The sequence below is a fragment of the Macrotis lagotis genome, chromosome X (genome assembly GCF_037893015.1).
Source record: "Macrotis lagotis isolate mMagLag1 chromosome X, bilby.v1.9.chrom.fasta, whole genome shotgun sequence".
NCBI lineage: Eukaryota > Metazoa > Chordata > Mammalia > Peramelemorphia > Peramelidae > Macrotis > Macrotis lagotis.
In genome coordinates, this window is record NC_133666.1 from 641,762,142 (window position 1) to 641,781,761 (window position 19,620).

Below are 19,620 nucleotides of genomic sequence, written 5' to 3' on the forward strand. Positions count from 1 at the left end.
CACTGACCCTGGAGTCAGGAGTTCAAATCCAGCCTCATACACTTAATAATTACCTAGCTGTGTGATCTTGGGCAAGTCATTTAACCCCTTTACCTTGCCAAAAAAAGAAATAGAGAAAGTAGGGAGAGAAATGTTAATTTAGGAGGAGATACACTGAGGTCTTTGTGTGATATATGAATTTGGACATGTCTCCAGGATATCCACTTTGTCTTGGTTTTCGTTTTGGTTTTTTTTTGTTTGTTTGTTTGTTTAGTTTTTTGCAAGGCAATGGGGTTAAGCAATTTGCCCAAGATCCCTCAGCTAGGTAATTATTAAGTGTGTGAGGTCACATTTGAACTCAAGTCCTCCTGACTTCAGGACTCATGCTCTATCCACTGTGCCACCTACCTGCCCCTAGGACATCCACTTTGTTTTTGGGGGGGGCTTTGTTTGTTTGTTTTGTTTTTTTAGGTTTTTGCAAGGCAAATGAGGTTAAGTGGCTTGCCCAAGGCCACACAGCTAGGTAATTATTAAGTATCTGAGACTGGATTTGAACCTAGGTACTCCTGACTCCAGGGCCGGTGCATTATCCACTGCGCCACCTAGCTGCCCCGACATCCACTTTGAAATAACAGTAGGCAGTAATTAAAGTTATGAGAAGAGATTGTAACTAGATATGTAGATATGTAAAACAGTTGCATAGAGATGATAACTAAACACATGGGAGCTACTCAGGTAACCAAGAGAATGTATAGAGAGAAAAGAGTAGGGGATTTAAGACAGCTTTGAGGACACTGATTAGTGGACGTAATATGGATGATGAACCATGAAGAGAAACTGAGGAGTAGTTAGAAGAACAACAAGAAGAGAGGTTCATCACAAAAACCCAGAAGTTTTGAGAAAATGATATTCAAGAGGGAGGAAAAGAAGGTATCAGTGTCAAATGCAGCAGATAGGTTAAAATAAAATTGATGACTTAAAAAAAAGACAAATTTGGCAAGTGAAAAATTCATTGGTAACTTTGGAGTGAGAAGTTTCAGTTTGGTGATGAAATGAAAATTCATATTGCTGAGGGTTTAGAATCAAGTGAAAGGAAGTGAGGACAGTAAAGTTGATAGCTTTTTTTCTTTGAGTTTTATCTGAGGAAGGAAAGAGAGAGAGAATATTTGACATAGAGTAAGGCTTAAAAAATATGAGGGAGATGTTTGAAGGCAATGGGGGACAAAACAGTAGGGAAGGAAATATTGAGTGTTAGTTTTTGTCCTTTGTTCTCCAAGAGGACCAAGATGATATCACTTTATTGGGGTCAGGGTACAATGTGTCTGACTGACTGATCAGACCAATTACAAACTCCAATACAAGCTTGTAAGGTTGAGAGTAGGAGGAGATTGAAATTGTAATCTAATGAAGGAAATGGGAGGGGATGGGGTCAGGAGCATTTGTTGAGCCATTGGCCTTCCCAGAAGAAAGTTGTTGTCATTGTCTTTGTCAGAGACCAGAGTGGGGATAACAGAAAAGGGAGAGATATGGCAATAGTTGCAGATTTCTTAATAAAGTAGTAAATGGAGCTGGGGGCAGCTAGATAGTGCAGTAGATAGAGCACAGGTCCTGGAGTCAGGAGAACCTGGGTTCAAATCCAGACTGACACTTTAAAATTACCTGTGTGACCTTGGCAAGTAAGGCATTTAACCCCACTGCCTTGCAAAAATAAAAAAGACAAAACAAGTAAATGGAGATGCTCAGCTAGGAGAGAAGGGGGCCTTTCTGTGGACGTGGACATAATTTGGGGTTGAGAAGAGAAAGTTTGGGAAAGATGATTTTCTTTTAACTTGGAAGGGGGGATTTTAAAAAGCATTTAGAGGGGCGGCTAGGTGGCGCAGTGGATAGAGCACCAGCCCTCGAGTCAGGAGGACCTGAGCTCAAATCCGGCCTCAGACACTTAATAATTACCTAATTGTGTAGCCTTGGGCAAGCCACTTAACCCCATTGCCTTACAAAAACTAAATAAAATAAAATAAAAACCACTAGAGTTCTCCTTCCCCTTCCTTCCCCCCTCCCAAAAAAAGTGGAGAACAGAAGGAATAAGGAACAGGCTAACTTTGAAGGTTACATGTTGAATTTATTCTATATATATTATATCTAAAAGTATACTCTGGTTAATAGAGATTCACACTTTCTAATGGAATTCTCATCTACAGTTGGTGTAGAAGTGCCCACTTTATTCAGTGTTTTAAGTTTAAAATAAAAAGAAATGCAGAAGGTTTTTATGGAGAGCAAACCAAGGAATCAATTAGGGAAAAGTAAAGGATTATCTTGCTGCATTGAAGACTCAAATGAAGTTGGATGTTCTTATATGAATTTTTTTTTTTTTAGGTTTTTGCTAGGCAATGGGGTTAAGTGGTTTGCCCAAGACCACACAGCTAGGTAATTATTAAGTGTCTGAGACCGCATTTGAACCCAGGTACTCCTGACTCCAGGGCTGGTGCTTTATCCACTGCACCACCTAGCCACCCCTCTTATATGAATTTATAAGGTATCTTATTGGCATGATCAGAGGAGGTAGATGGTGAAATAATCCTGGGCTGAAGTTTGACAAGAGATAAGAAGTAGTAGGGCAGCAGGGCAAGGGATTCAAGGTTAGGCAGGGTCAGAACTACAGAAATGAAGTCAGAGCAGAAGTATTGGCCTGAGGTAAGACATAGGAAGAGATGGATGGCCAGAAAAATGCTCAGGTTTGGTTTTGGATTTTTTTGTTACGACAATGGAATCCATTACCTAGCTGTGTGGCCTTGGGCAAGCCACTTAACCCTATTTGCTTTGCAAAATCCTAAATGAGAGAGAGAGAGAGAGAGAGAGAGAGAGAGAGAGAAAGGAAGGAAGGAAGGAAGAGAAAAGAAAAGAAAAAAAAGAAAATGGAATCCAGTTGTTACTCTTTTTTTCTCCAAAAATCATCTTTGGCTTTACCCAGTTGTAAAATCTGGAATATGTTTGCTATTAATGAATTTGTCATTCTGCTGCTGAATTAAGAGGTAATTTAACCAAACCTAAAAGAAAATAGTTAGGTGGCTCAATGGAAAAAGTGTTAAACCTGGGGTCAGGAAGACCTGCATTCAGATGTGACCTCAGACAACTGACTAATTGATGACCCTGTGAGAGTCACTTAACCTCTCTTTGCTTTGGAGGCAGCTAGATGGCTCAGTGGATAGAGCATAGATCTAGAGTCAGGAAGACTTCATTCAAATCTTATCCAAGATACTCACTAGCTGTGTGACTGACTCTAGGCAAGTCACTTGATGTCTGATTACCTTAATCCACTGGGGAAGGAAATGGAAAACACACTAGTATCTTTGCCAGGAAAACCCTATAGATAGCTACATTGGCTTGCTATGGTCCACAGGGACTGAGCAATAACAGCCATCTTAACATCTGGGAAAATGATACAACTTTTTTCAGTACAACATAGAAAATGACTTTGTAGACTAGATCTTTAGTACTTGAGTGAATCACTGTGACTTCTCATTCCAAAAGCATAGATCACAGCCTATCCTAGTTTCCTTATCCTTTACAGTTCTTGTCCAGGACCTATCATCCATAAATTTGCCATGATACTCTTAAATCTCCTATTGTTATGCAGTTATCAGTGTCTCTGTTTAGTATCTCTGTTCTCCCTGTCTAGACCCTTAATAAAGGAGAGATTATATAACTTTTTTTTGGCAAGGCAAATGGGGTTAAGTGGCTTGCCCAAGGCCACACAGCTAAGTAATTAAGTGTCTGAGGCTGGATTTGAACTCATAAAGGAGAGATTATATAACTTTTTTTTGGCAAGGCAAATGGGGTTAAGTGGCTTGCCCAAGGCCACACAGCTAGGTAATTATTAAGTGTCTGAGGCTGGATTTGAACTCAGGTACTCCTCACTCCAGGGCCAGTGCTCTATCCACTGTGCCACCTAGCTGTCCCTATATAACTCTTTAATATTTTGCACCACTTTTTGCTCAGTTCTTCATTGGTCTTTGGTCTGTGTAATCTACCATGTAATCTACCATGCATCCCCATGAAACTCTCCAGGACCTAACCCTCCAAAATTCACCCACAGATCTCCTGGGGTTCCAGTACAAATGAGCCAAAGAACAGGACAGTTAGCACTGACTAGAACACTCCTTATGTGAATGAAGATCATTTCTACCCTTGCTCCTATTGGAATTATCCGATGAATCCCGAAAGAGTCATGACACAAAATTATTTGTTGTATCTTTCAAGTAATCTGATTTTAATAAACATTAAAGAGAGCCTTTAAGATACAATTTATTCTTCCAATTGAAACTTTTTTTCTTCTCAGACATTAGAACCCAGTGGGATCCTATATTCTCTACCTTTCATTAATTGGATGACAATAAAGATTTAGTCTGCTATAGAATATTGCAAATTTCACCTCATTTTCATAAAGAATCACTTCAATACAGGTATAAATTATCCTTCTAAACTGTTGTAAAAATGAGAACGTAAACATGAATGGGTCAATGCCTTCTTGGTGACCTTTTTTTTTTTTTTGTAATAATACCTGTGGGAGTTAGGGGAGGTTTCTCAAAGTTTCCACTTTCAAAGCCTTGAGATCACATCCCTCAAAATTATCACCTCCCGAATAGATTGCATTTAGGGGGTCCAATTATGGTGTCTCCACCTATAGAGATAATTGTTCTATCATAGAAATGTTGATAGATTTTTCATTTTTTTATCAGTTGATACTGTCCTCTCAGTTTCATCCTTAAATACTTAACTCATGCTTAGTTTTCTGCAGACTTGTATTAGACTCTAACACTTCACTGTTCCTACAATTTTTTCCTAATCTTCCACTATCTTTCATAAGATTTTACAATAGAGTTTTTATTTTTTTAAACCAGTGTTGCCTTTGGTTGCCACCACTATGCTTGACAGGGAGATCAAATGTTCAAAGCTCTTTCTAGCCTCCTTCGACTTGGCTAAACTTATTTAGCAAATGAGGACAGTATGTCTTGTCCTCATTGTGTCCTATTTTTCAGTGTTGGTAACTTGTTTAAGGCAGTCAGGTTGTTTCTGTTTTGGGATTCTTCTGATTTGATATTTTAATCTTTGCTCAAACAAGTTTTGGTCTGGCCATACATACATTCAAAGGGCTCATTGATGATCTTTTTTTCTTTTCTTTTGGGTTAGGTGAACTAGAGGAAGGGTGTAATTTTGTGCTTGCCCTCTGTAGCATCTCCTTATTGATTGTCTTGAAGAAAGTAGTCATATTGATTAGGTTTGCAGTTTCTATGTAGTCTGCAAATCTTTGGTCTCTTTCATTACTTGATCCTGGACCAAATTATCTATCCTTTTTTCACCATTCTGTGAATTAATCACCATTTAATTTAGAGGGACTTAGCAGTCAAGTATCATTTGAAAACCCATTATGTGCTAGATTTAGGGCAGTTGGGGACATCCTAGTGGCTCAGAGAGCCAGACCTGGAGTCAGGGAGATTCATCTTCCTGAGTTCAAATGTGGCCTTAGATATTTACTAACTGTGTGACACTTGACAAGTCACCAAACTCTCTTTGCCTCCATTTTATCATCTTTAAATTGAGCTGGAGAAGGAAATGGCAGTATCTTTTCCAAGAAAACCCCAAATCTTTGGGGTCACAAAGAGTTGGACACAGCCGAAAATGACTGAACAATGTTGCTAGATGGTGAAGATACAAAGACAAAAAATAATGAACAAATCTTTGCTGCCTGGGGAGATTTTATTCTTTTGGGGGAGCTAGGCATATATTTGTGTGCATGTATGTATGTCTGGTTTTAAAAAAATAAAATGTAAGATAGTTAAATTTGAAATAAATTATTTGAAGGAGGTAAAAGACTAGCATTTGAGATCAGGGAATGCTTCAATTGAAAGTGTTGATGCTTGAGCTGCTTCTTGAAGTGACTGTTTCTCTGAGGTTGAGATGAGGAAGGGGGTATGTTCTGAGCGTGAGTTTGGCCAGTGTAGAGGCACAAAGACAGGAAATGGAGTGTAAGCTAATCAAATGTCACATGAAATAGTTCTTGTTGCCCTTGGATTCACAATAAAACCAGTTCTATAAATACATTTACTTGCTACATCTCATAGCAGAACCTCTGAACCATCCTTCCATGTTGCTACTTCTTGTATCTTCTGGTTTCATTTTTGGTGATAATTTTAATATTGATGTAATCTAGCTCCTCTGTTTATATGTCAGCTTATTGTTCTTTGGGCAAAAATCTCACATTTAAATAATTTACCAATAGTTTTTTATACATGATCTAAAATCTGTGGGTTCTTAGCACATTTCTCAGCATTCCCTTTTTTTTTCGCTTTTCTTCTGCAATTGCTACACAGAATCAGAAGGGAGTCATGAGAAGGACTGAAGGCCATCTCTTTTTTCCTTTGATAACCATGACCAAAAACTTATCACCTAGTGGCTAGCTTTCTGGCAGTGAGCCTCTTTCTGCTTAGCTTGACTGGTTCTTGGGCAGCAGGTATGGTCTTTTAGATGATGCTCAGTTACATAGCACTATATCTGATTGACTGATAGTAAAAGGGTCTGTATGTAACAAAGTGGTAAATGAGTGATCCTAAAATATGCATAGTGTCTTCTAAACCCTAGCCAGTATCTTAAACTGTGGTCCAGAAGTTTAAATTCTGTTCTCAGACACTATCTTTTTAACTGTTTCCCCAATATTCCTTTCTTTTTTTGTACCCTTTTCCTTGGTCAGAAGTGATGGGAAAAAAAATATGTACCAAATTGCAACCCCTCCACTCCATATGTTGTTTTTTAGTACTAACCATATATAATTTCTAATATGGAAGGATATTTCTTTCAGTGTTGAGAGACAACCAGATCCTAGAATCACATAACCTGGATTTGAATCCTATCTCTGTTATATAGCTCCCAGAACTTCAGGTTTTTATTCTGTAATATTTTAAATACCACAGTAATACCTCAAATTGAAGTATTTAATAATAACCTTTACCACCTACTTCACAAAGTTGAGAGAAAAGCTCTATCAACTTTAAAGCATTAATAGAAATATAGGCTAATGCTTACTAATTTGTCTTGTGTTCTATGGCTTTCTTCCAGCTAGCACTTGATTATGGAATTAAATTCATGGAGACCAGCGCAAAGGCCAACATCAATGTAGAGAATGTGAGTATGTTTCATGGTTATACATTATGTTAATCTGTCTTTACATCTACTTTACCCAAATATCCAAATTAGAGTTAAAGCCCTTTTAACTCACTTGTAATCATAGCTTTTAAAAATAACTGCCAGACCTTTCTAGGGACATATTTTCAGAAGGGTTCTATTAAGTGGGTATATTCACAATTAGATTCAGATTATGTGATGCTCTTTTCCTGTTCTTGCTCCTCATTTATGATCATCTTTCTGTTGCCTCACCTCCAATTTCCTTGTCCTTTTTCTTCCCTTTTTTGTTAGTATTGTAAGTTGACCCTGAGCTTATTAAGGAATTTAGCTTACCCCTAAGGTTTTGGCTAAATTCAGTTTCCTGTGCTATCAATAGAAGAGAATGTTTTTATTTACCACTGGCAGTTACTATATGAGTTAATAGATTTAAACGGTAATTCTCTTATTCCTAACAAATTGAGTTAAAGGATCAAATTGACATGGCCATAGAGAAATCAGTGAGTTCTATCCTATCTCCATGAATCTTATCTATTTCCATGGACCAGAATAAGTATATAAAACTCTTTGCCCAGTCATTAATTGTGAACACTATTTGGTAGAGAGCTTCCCTGTGTTTCCATAGGCCTTTTTCTTGATGAATGCTCCACATTTTGATTGTGAGACAACTTGGGAATATTGAGAAAAGTCCTGAATTTGGTCTTTCATTTCTGCCTTCTCACACTTTGATTGGCAAACATATTAAGTGTCTGCCATGTGCTAGGGTCTGGATTACAAAGTCAAAACTGAAACAGTGTCTGATCTCAAAGAGCTTACATTCTCTTAAGAGAGAAAGCATTATATCTGAGAATAGTAAGAATAAACTTAGCTTAACTAGTCTGATCCTTGAGAAAACCAGTTAACTTTCCTTAGCCTCAGTTTCTTTATCTCTAAAATAAGACTAATAACACCTCTTACTAAATTCAGGGTTGTTTGCAAAATGAAATTCAATAATGTATATAAAACATTATCACCTTTAAATAATAATAATAATACAGCTTTAAAATTGTGATGTTTACAAAATGACATTGAACTGCTTCCCAATAGACCAAGCAATTTACAACATAGTTTTAAATGTCCTTCCATTCTGAGAGTCCTGAGAAATTCAGTGTTTCCTAAAGTCAGTTCTTTAGGTAGAAGACTGAGCTTAGACAGTGGTATTAAGGGTGTAGAGATAATCTGTCAGCAAATATTCACTAGGAACCTAGTACTTCTAAGGTCCTGCCACTGCCAGGGAAAAACAAAGAAGCATAACTCAGTTGTTGCTGTCAAGGTGTCCACAGTTTGTTTGGATAAATCAGACAGATATCTAGATAATTAATAGTAGTAACAAACCACCAAGGAGAAGTGCAAAATACATGCTGAAGGCAGATCAAAGGAAGGAAAGACAGTTTTTGGACTGTGGTAGTCAGGAAAAGGCTTCTTAGTGGAGGAGACGAAATGTCATTAGGCCTTTCTTGAATACTGGATAAAATTTGAACAAAAATAGAATCAGAGTTGGAGAATGGATGCAATGGACAAAACTATAGATGCAAAAACTAAATTCAGCAGATTCCTTACTGTTTAAGACATTCTCTGGTGATAGGGATGTGAAGATGAAAAAGATTGTGGTGCATGTTGCACACTTAATGAAGAGCCCATTTTGGCAGAGCATGAAGTACGTTTTAGAAAATATTTAAGAGTTAAGTCTAGAGAGTTAGCTTTGACTCATATTGTACTTGAATGCTGGACCAAAGAATTTGAACCTGAGATCCTGTGAGGAGATTGGGAAAAAATAGATTGGAAAATATAAATACACATACCTTAAACTATCACATGCTTAACATTGCCATAAAAATGTAAGCTACATTCCAATGAATAGCATAGTTCGTATTCAACTCATGAACCAAAAGGTCTTCAAATGGATTTTATGTTATTTATAACTTCCTGTTTATTTAGTGTGGACAGTAACTTTTCTTTTCCTGCTCTAGGCATTTTTCACTCTTGCAAGAGACATCAAAGCAAAAATGGACAAAAAATTGGTGAGTAATGATTCATTCCAAATCACGGGAAATTTATTTGCAGTAAAATAATGAAAGAGCCTTGATTTACCCCCTGGGGACAAGTAAGTGCTAGTTATGGCAGATGTTTCCTCACTCTCTGTCAAGTTACCTTGGGCTTGCCAAGTCTGTGTGGAAAGTTGAACTGGGACTAGCATTTGCTGTGTTAATAAAGAAAACTGGATGTAATAACAGTTTTGAATCCCATATGTAACTGCTGTAAGAATTCAGGAGAAAAAAAAAGTTCTCATTTAATTTTTCAGCCTTATGTTATCATCTTAATAGTAAGTTTTCAGTTATGCCAAAATCCAGCAAGGCTGTGGCCTGATTACCCAGAACATAGAAGACAGAATAACAGAGGTGGGGAAGATATCCAAGCCAAACTGTGCTTCAGGGATCATCTGACCTAAACCCTTTGTTTTGTAGATGAAAAAAGTGAGGCAGAGAGAAAGGAAAATGCTTGTCCAAAATCATCCAGGGGATTTAGCCTTGCTAGCCTTCAGTTTCCATCTGTATAAAATAAGAAAAACTGGCCTAGATGGCCTCCCAGGTCCATTTCAGCTCAGCTCTCCATCCCTGATCTGTTATCCTTTTTCTCTGGACTCTCCCTAGTTCATTATTCTCAACACTTCACCACTTTGGCTTCCCGCTACTCAAATTGTTGGGCTCCATTTGGTGTACAACCCTGGAGACTTCATAGGGAGGGGAGAGTTTAAACTAGTCCAAAATGGGAGGTAGAAGTGAATTGTTTTATGGGGATGTATAGGGCTATGTTCTCATTTATACTGACTCAGGTACCTTTTCCTTCACTTACACTTTTTCACTGTGGGAAAAATCCTTTCTATTTTTCAGGAGGGTAATAGTCCACAAGGCAACAACCAGGGCGTCAAAATCACCCCCGACCAACAAAGGAAAAGCAGCTTTTTCCGATGTGTTCTTCTGTGAGGAACACTGCCTTAACCTGAGCCTGTGCTCAGCTGAACTGGACTGTGCCCGTTCCGAGTGAGTTTTCCTCTATCTGTGGACTTCCCACCTTCCAACACGCCAGCCCCAAGGCTCTGTGGCCGCTGCAGGACCCCGGCTGCCGGAACGAAATTGAGAAATTGTTTATTTTAGTAACGGTCTGATTTTTCCAACTTTGGAGATGGAATAAGTTAAGAATTTACTATTTTTCCTGTAATGTTTGCCATATCGGCTCCAGCATTGTATGACCAGTGAAGAGAAACAGTTGAAAACTGACCAACAATAGCACCTTTCTAACAGGATTCAGTCTCTGAGGGTGGTTTGGTGTTTTGGTGTGTTTTGTCTCTTTTTATTTTTTTTGTATCTAGAACACGTCTAAACTCCGACGAGAAAACCAGTCTGGTCAGAAGAGTCCTCATGAGGGCACTTACATGCCAATACTGATTAAAGGTGTTTGTATACATGATCCCCATGCACCCACTGTATAGAGAGTTATGGACTCAGGCATTTATCTCACAAGCATTTCTGTCTCAGGACCCACTGCAAAAGTCACTCATTTAAGCAGCAGAGAGCTGACTATTGAGAGTGGGAAATATATTAGCCTCAACCTGGGCCTTTCCAAATTATGCTTTACTATTCGGTCACAAGGCTACATTCATAGTTCTGGACAATCTACCAAATCAAAACCATTTTTTAAATGTTTTATAAAAATAAACCAAAGTGAAGCATGAATTTATTGAATTCTTTGGAGAGTGTTTCAAGGGGGAAATACTGATTTTTCTCCTCTTTGGTGCCTGGGTTTCCGTCTCTTGTCCATAATCCATTCAAGTTTCTTATTATCTGCAGGCCCCTCAGCGGCATCTGTGATCTCTGACCTTTCACTGTCTTCTAAAATAATGCCTTTCCAGCTGTGGTTAAAGTAGCTCCTGATGGTGATCCTCACATGACAAGGATCACCCCAGGGACCTCTACCCATTTCCTTCTTTGCCTATGATTTGGGGGGAAGGGGTTGCCTTTCTGACTTTTAAAAACCAGAATGGCCAATGTTCCTCCAGTTGGGGACATCAGGTGGCCAAACCGTGCGCGCTTCCTCATGTATACAAACACAAATAGCCCCATGCTAGGCAGCAGGTCACCCTTATCTCCAAATGGAATGTCCTTTTTAGCAGAGATTTATTTTTTAAATTCTTAGTGCCATGAAGTGATTCAATCTTCAGTTTCCAAGAGCAGGTACAGACATTTGGGGAGTCTGTGCTATTCCAAATGGCCGTGGCAGGAAGACAAAAGTCCTCTCCACAGGCCCCATTCCCGCCCCCATGTGTGGCAGTGACACACAAAACATTCCAATGTGAAATACTAACAGTAAAACAGTTTGGGGTTGGGGGTTTTTGTTTTGTTTTTTAATTATCATTATTAGGTTCTCTTTGACAGCTAGTGGCTTTCAGCTTAGAGCCTGTACAATTGAAAGTAGTTTTACTAGGTTGGAGGTAACGTCAACAACTAAGTTGTTTAGAAGCTGCTGTCTCAATCAAGTCATTGGCATAGTTCCATAGTTTCTGAATTAAAACAAACATATCAACAGTATCCTGCTATTCACTGGAATCTCTAACATGCTCTGTTTACATTGATAAATGCACTTAAGGAAAAGAAATTAAAGCTCATTTTAAAGTTAATGGACTTTATTTCCCGTTGTCTCCTTTTAAGAACAGTCTCGTAACAGATTTTTAACAATTTTTGTTTACCTCATTTGAGTAATACCCCTAGAAATCAAATAGAATGGATATCTGTTTTCTGGTGAGCAAACTGAGGTCCAGAAAAGTCAGATGACTTGCCCACCATCACATGGCTACTAAATGGTAGGGACTTTACTCTGAAGTCAAGTAATCATTCCATTACCCTGAGAGCTGCTTCTCTGAATATGTATCAATATTTCAATGAATGTTTATTAACTGATTCAATAATTATGATTCTGGTCCCTTGTTTTGATTTCTAGAGCACAGGTTTCCATGAACAGTCATAAAAGCAACTGAGTGGTCAAAGTTTGGGTTGGTGGGTTTGGTTTAATTGTATCTCAGTTATGGTTCTCCCTCCTGAGCCTTGCCTTTTACCACAGAAGCCTGCCATTCTGTACCCATTTGGTTTATGTGTCTGTGCTTTGGAGGTAGGGGGCACAACTGAACAATGGTGGCAGCTACAGCCTGGGCATCCAGGTAGAATGCCAGGCAATAGCATGTGATCTCTGATATTTTAGTGTGTCACTGGCTAGCAAATCAAGCAGTCAAAGGAAGAAGAGTTTTGTTTCTTTCAGGGTTCCACACTGTGTTCCACTCTCATAATATAGAGTTCGGGGGGGGGGGGGGAACCAAACCTTTGCTGTGGAGGGGACAACTACCCTTCCTAGCAGATTATTCTTAATGTAAGCAAGACCAGCCAAAGCTGCAGTTCCCCATCTCATGTCCAGAAAGTCACAAATGGGAATGACCCTTTCAACATTGAAGAGACAAAAATCTTTTAAGCATCTTTTTACAGATGAAATAGACTCCAGATGGCTCTCTGGACCAGTACCAAATCTGGGTTTCAAGGCTATTGCTTTTTTTTACCTCTTCTACTGCCCCTGCTGGATCTTATCTTCACTCTTCTCCTGATCAGGTAGAAGAAGGTTGAAGGTATCCCCTGTTTTCTTTGCAAACTCAGTGAAAAATAGACTGAGCTGTCCAGGGACTGGGCAGGATCAAAAGGTAAACTTGGAGCTGGTAAATGATTTATACTCTCCTCTTTAACTGGGCTACACCCTTGGTCATTGGCCCTGAAGAGAAAGATGGCCTTGTTCAGCAAATTGAAAGTCATTAGGTGATTGGAACTTCAAAGAGTCTTGGTTCAAAATGTCGATAAATGCTTTGACAGGTTAAGTGGATTGTTTTTTTAATGTGCTTAAATTAAGCTATTGTGGTAGCTCTGGGCTGGAGAAGAAGATCCAGATTCCTTTGCCTGGACAATCTGGACAGTCTCTTCCTCTTTCTCCACCTAGTATCCTAGTAGCCAACCAGAGCCTGTGCTTCTCATATGTCATATCCTTTCTTATACTCGCTCCTTTACTCAGGCCATTCCTTTAATATTAAATGACCTCTTCCTTCAGGGTTCAGCTAAAGTTCAAACTTCTCTAGGAAGCTGCATCTCCCTAGTCCATAGAGCCCTGGAACTGTGATACTAGCTTGTCTAGATACTCGACTTTGGACAAATCACTTACCCTCTGTTTCAGTTTTTTATCTGTAAAATGGAGATATCTCCCAAGGTCATTATAAGGATCAAATGATAATATTTATAAAGTACTTAACATACTACCTGGAACATAGTAGGCTCTATATAAATACTTGTTTCTTCCTTCTGAATTTTCTACTCACCAGTTGAACACACATGATCTTGTATTTTTTATTCGCTTTCCATACTTCTAAATGTCACATTTATTCAAATAGACTTAGAACTCCTTTATCATTTGTTCCCTCCACAGTCTTTCCAGTGTAGTCTTGGGCAGAAAAAAAGAATAAATACTTAGGATCTTGACTTTAGAGTTGGAAAGGACCTTAGAAGTCAGGTGCAGTTTTGCATGCGACAAGACTTAAGACCCAAGAAGGTCAGAGATCTGAGTTGGCAGAGCCAAGTTTCAGACCTAGATCCTCTAACTCCAAATCTATTGTTCTTTCCATTGTTCAGTGCAGCTCAGAGGAAATGTGACATGAGTTTATCCATCACAGATATTCACATGGACTATTGGTGCCCAACTTATGGTAAAGCATTCCAATCTCATATTGGTCTCATCAGCCACAGTCAGATACATTGTAATTTGTCTCAAACATAGTGATGTCGTTTTGGTCTTCTTTGATAATGAAGGACTAGAACCAGCCAATCAGTGCTGTCCCCCCTTGTTGAAGAATTTGATATGAAGTTGTTTTCTAGAGTAGTACATCCCAAGTATAATCTGTGAAGTGAAAGAATCTATGAGGAATTATTTAGATGATTTTTCAAAACAAAAAGTGTTAGACTTAAAAAAAAAAAAAGCTTTAAGCAAGGTGCCTCAGGATGGGTAAATATGTGCCAGTTTTCTAAGGGACTAAGGTAAATTCTTCAAAATGCATTCTACTAAATTTACTATAGTTTTTAAAATAAGAGCTTTTAGGTTTCTGGGAAGTTAGAACAAGAGGTTGAAGGAGGGCTTAAAATCACAGTATTTACACATTAAAAAAAACATGAGGAAAGGGGAGTTAAAAAAAAGAATAAAGAACATTCAAAATGTTTAGAAATAAAAATACTTAGGGACTTTGGTGACATGGTAGATAGAGCACTGAGTCAGGAGGACCTGAATTTAAATCTGACCTCAGACTCTTAATACTCATTTAGATGTGTGACCTTGAGCAAATCACTTAATTGCCTTCTAAAAAAAAATGATTTTTAGAAGTTCCAATATAATGGAAAGCAGTTGCAAAAAAAGGCCAGAAGAAAAAGTATTCCTTCAATACCAATGGAATTACCTGAAATAAAAAACAAATTACACAGGACATGAATAAGGAATATGTAAAAGGAATGAAGAAAATTAGCAGAAATATCAAGAGATGAAATATGGAACTGAATGTAACTAAAGTTTTAGCCTTAGAAGATAATGAAACTCGATAATCTGTGATCAATGGGAAATATAAAGTAATTGTAATAAGAAGTCATTATTTAATCAAAGAACAAATTGTTGGAAACAAAATGACAAGGGGGTAGCTAAATGGAGCAGTGGATAGAACATTGGCCATGAAATCAGGTGGACCTGAGGTCAAATCCAGCCTCAGACATTTGAGACTAGCTGTATGACCTTGGGATAGTCATTTAACCACATTGCCTCACCAAAACAAAAAAATACTAAGAAAAAAATGAGCACAGGAAATTCATTACATGTCTAGAACAAGATTTTAGATTCTATGATGACAAAAATATTACTATAGTTCAGAAGACCATATAGAAAAATTTCCCAATAAATTGAAAAAACAAACAGCAAATCCTTAAAATGACAGATTGAATACCAAATTCAAGATGCTCAGGTATCACTTTGAAGTTTTTATACTCATGATTTCTTTCTGGTTAAGATAGTGTTGTGAACATTTATAGAGATAGTTCTGCCACCAGCAAATATCTGAATATGACTCCAGAAAGACCAATGCTAAAGGAAGCTAAAAGGAAACAAAAATTAAGTTTCCATCCAGCCCACAATTGCCCAAAAATGGACAGAAGAGGTTGAAAGATCAAATTAGCTAAGTCAGTGCTAAGGTAAACAAGAACAGGGCGAGAAGACAGGAAAGAGCACACTGGGAAAACAAGAAATTCCCAGCAAACTGACTAAAACCTAGCAGAGGTGGAGAAGGAAGTGGAGCAAACACAAGCTCCCTTCAGTAGACTTATCAGCCATTTAGGGATTGCTGTAAACCAGTACTAGATCCAGTGATCAGATTCTAGAAACCAGATGCCAACCCTGTTTTATCAGAACACAAATGGAAGATAAAAATACCCCATTATGTGTCCAAGGCTCAGGCAATGCAATCATGTTGGAAACCATAAAGAGGCAGGACCAATCTGACAGCCTCAGTATCAGTGTTGCAGAGGTCTGGGTAAAAGGCCTAAACAATTTCCAACATACCATTCAGAATTTTTAGAGAATACTCAACAGAGGACAAAACCAACTTCTGATTAAGAAATAATGCAGAGAAGGGGGGCAGCTAGGTGGCACAGTGGATAGAGCACTGGTGCTGGAGTCAGGAGGACCTGAATTCAAATGCGACCTCAGGCACTTAATAATTACCTAGTTATGTGACCTGGGGCAAGTCACTTAACCCCACTGCCTTGTAAAAAGAAAAAAAAGAAAAAAAGAAATAATGCAGAGAAAGAATTAGCATAAGTCTAAAGCCATAGTGGTGGGAGACTAGGGTCGAGAGAGAACAGGGATTGAGACAGTGGGGTCCCTAATAGCCATATCATCTAGACTGGCAGCAACTATAGCATCCAAACTACAAAGGAGACAGGGTCAAACAAGTCCTACCCAATCCTTCCAAGGTTTCAGAATGACCCAAACACAAAACCCCGAATCAAGACTGAGGCTCCAAACATGAGCAAACAGAAGAAAATAACAAACACAAGTAGCACTGAATTAAGAGAAGTCAAAGAGGTAAATCCAAATGAAAATAATTACACAACTAAAAAAAAAGATCTTCAGAGAGTTTTTGTTTTTGTTTTTCAAAAGGCTGAGCAAAGACAATAAGAGATAAAAAAATAAAGATTTTTTTCATTCCTATTTTTTTCAAATTTTATTTATTTAAGACAATGGGGTTAAGTGGCTTGCCCAAGGCCACACAGCTAGGGAATTATTGTGTCTGAGGTTGGATTTGAACTCAGGTCCTCGCGACTCCAGGGTTGGTGTTCTATCTACTATGCCCCCTAACTGCCCCCCAAAGATTTTTTTTTAATAAATCTTAGGAAGAAAAAAATTTAAAGGAGAAAAAATGAGATTGATAAAGATGGCAGAGTAGAAGGACGCAGTAAAACCTAGCTATCTTCCACAACTATTCCAAAAAAGATAAAAGAATTCCAAACCAAGTAATGATTAAGGAATCCAAGGTGAAACCAGAATAAGGAATTTTTCTCAGCCTTAATCATCATATATATCTAGAAATAGAGATATTTGGGAATGCATCCAACAAGGGTCATGTATAGAATTCCAGCACGGGAACTTGGTGGAAGCTTGTGGAACTATGTACGAAGGCAAGAAATAGGGTTCCAAATTAGCACGAGTGGATTGTACTGAAGCCGTGTGCCCTGATAAGAGCAGAAACAAAAGCCAGCTTGCAACTGTGTTTCTCTGATTCCTGAACTAAATCTCATGGAGGCTTGCAACTATGGATCAAGGGAAAATATGAGTGGCATTCACCATCTACCATGAACTGAGTCTACCATGAACTGAGTCTGAAGCTATGTCCTAGCAAGGAGAAGGAATAAAAGTGATCAATGTCTGTGTTGCTCTAGCCCTAAATCAGAATTGTGGATTCAGCCCATAGACCAAGGTTAGGCCTAACAGCTGAGTAACAAGGGCAAGAAACTCAGACCAAGGGTACCTGCATTTTTATCCCTCTGAACCCACTGGGTCTTCCAGACAAGAACTGGATCCAGAAGCAGTCTATTAGAGCTCCAACCCGAGACAAGTCTATAGATGGGTTAGAAGCATGAAAAGTTCAAATCAGTAGGTCAGCAATCAAGCTTTGTCCTAGATAAAACTACTAAGAGTAAATTTAAAGTTTTCAGTTTCCTAACCAGAATTGTCCTGAGATAGATCTTTGGGGGAAAAAAATACCTCTTGATACTCATTAAAAAGCATCAGCAAAGCCCAGAAAATGCCAATCAAGACCAAAAAAATTTCAATATTCCTTCTAGAGGAGCACAGAACCTAGGCCTAAGGCAAAGTTTCAATGTAAAATTTAAGACCTAATGAAAGTTAGCCAAAAATAAATAAATAAATAAATGAAAATACCCACAATAAGGAACCAGAGTCAGAGACAACCATGAGACAAATCCAGAGTAAGAGAACCACTTGACAACATCTACCTCAGGTTAACATACAACTTGGTCATAAGAACTTTAATGTCTTTAAAAGTCATAAAAAAGTTAAATAATACAAAGATTCTAAAATGAATTTGACTATATTTTAATAATCTTAAAAGAACAAACAAAAAGGAGGGGAAAATATCTGGAAAAGAAAGAAGGAAATTTGCTATTTCATATAAACTGGGTGCCCAGAACTATATAAATAAAAAGGAAAAAGGAAAGATCCTGGATATCATTATAATCTCTCTTTTGAACCAGTCAAAGAATGGCAAAATAAATACATACAAAGAGTATGTTGTAGAAATATATTCAACTTGGGGCAGCTAAGTGGTGCAGTGGATAGAGCACCAGCCCTGGAGTTAGGAGGACCTAAGTTCAAATCTGGCCTCAGACATTTAAAAAAAAAATTACCTAGCTGTATGACATTAAACAAGTCACTTAACCCCATTGCCTTGCAAAAACCAACACAAAACAAAGAAATATATTCAACTCAACAAAGAAATAAGAGTAAATGAAGGAACTTTTTTTTTTTTTACTTTTTTTGTATACTTGGTGTTTTTTGCAGTGGTGGTACCACTGTGGATAGAGCACCAGCTCTGGAGTCAGGGGTTCAAATGTGATCTCAATCACCTAATACTTACTAGCAGGGCAAGTCATCAACCCTGGCTGCCTCCCATCCAGAGCCATCTCCAGTCGTCCTGATCCATATCTCACCACTGGACCCAGATGGCTCTAGAGGAGAAAGTGAGACTGGTGACTTAGCACAGCACCCTGCCTCCCCCCCCACACCCCATCATTCAAATTCAAATTCACTTGCTTGTCCTGCCTTCACCTCCCTGATGTCATGGTCTTCTCCAAGAACAAAGTACAAACATCAGAAATGGAAGACATAATAAAAATTTAATGAATGTTTGTTGGTTGACTAACTTTAAAAAATAAACTAGCCCTTTTTTTGTATGACCTATGCATGGTCCTTCCTAGATTCATATACTGTTCTGGAGTTCAATTTCCCTTTCTACAAAGTAAAGTAAGGGAGTAGCCTCTTGAGTCCTTTTTAGGACTAAATTCTATAATTCTATAATTCTAAGAGAATAAAGACATGAACCTTGCCCAAAATTCAATTTGGCATTAGATTTGACCTAAGACATAATTATCAAATAGATAATATGTTAGATCAAGCTTCTCTTTGTCTTCTTGTTGCTCTTGGAGAAGTCCCTCTGACTTTCCCTACTATTTTCTTTTTTTTTTTATTTTTTGTTTTGTTTTTGTCTTTGTTTTTGCAAGGCAATGGGGTTAAGTGACTTGTCCAAAAGCACACAGGTAGTAAGTATCAAGTGACTGAATATGGATTTGAACTCAGGTCCTCCTGACTCCAAGGCTAGTGCTCTATCCACTGAGTCACCTAGATGTCACTTTTCCCAGTATTTTCAAGTATTCATGCTCTCTCTCTCTCTCTCTCTCCTCTCCTCAATGCCCAGGCCAAATCTACTTTTAAGAAAGGATCTTTAGGGAGCAGCTAGGTGGCACAGTGGATAGAGCTCCAGCCCTGGAGTCAGGAAGACCTGAGTTCAAATTCAGCCTCAGATACTTAATAATTGCCTAGCTGTGTAACCTTGCACAAGCCACTTAACCCCACTGCCTTAAAAAAAAAAAGGCTCTTCAGGTGACAGAATCATATAATTATGAACCATAGAGTTAGATATAACTTTATAGGTTAGCCACTGCATGTTTTTGGTGTTTGGTATCCTTGAATGCTTCTAGAGAAAAGAATATTCTAATTTTGTGAGGAAGTTCATTTAAT

General features: G+C 38.2%; 1 pseudogene; it reads left to right on the forward strand.

Annotated features, from left to right (window-relative positions):
- Positions 1 to 11,866, forward strand: part of LOC141500852 (ras-related protein Rab-8A-like) — a 31,610-nt pseudogene extending 19,744 nt beyond the window's left edge.
- Positions 11,867 to 19,620: the final 7,754 nt, after the last annotated feature.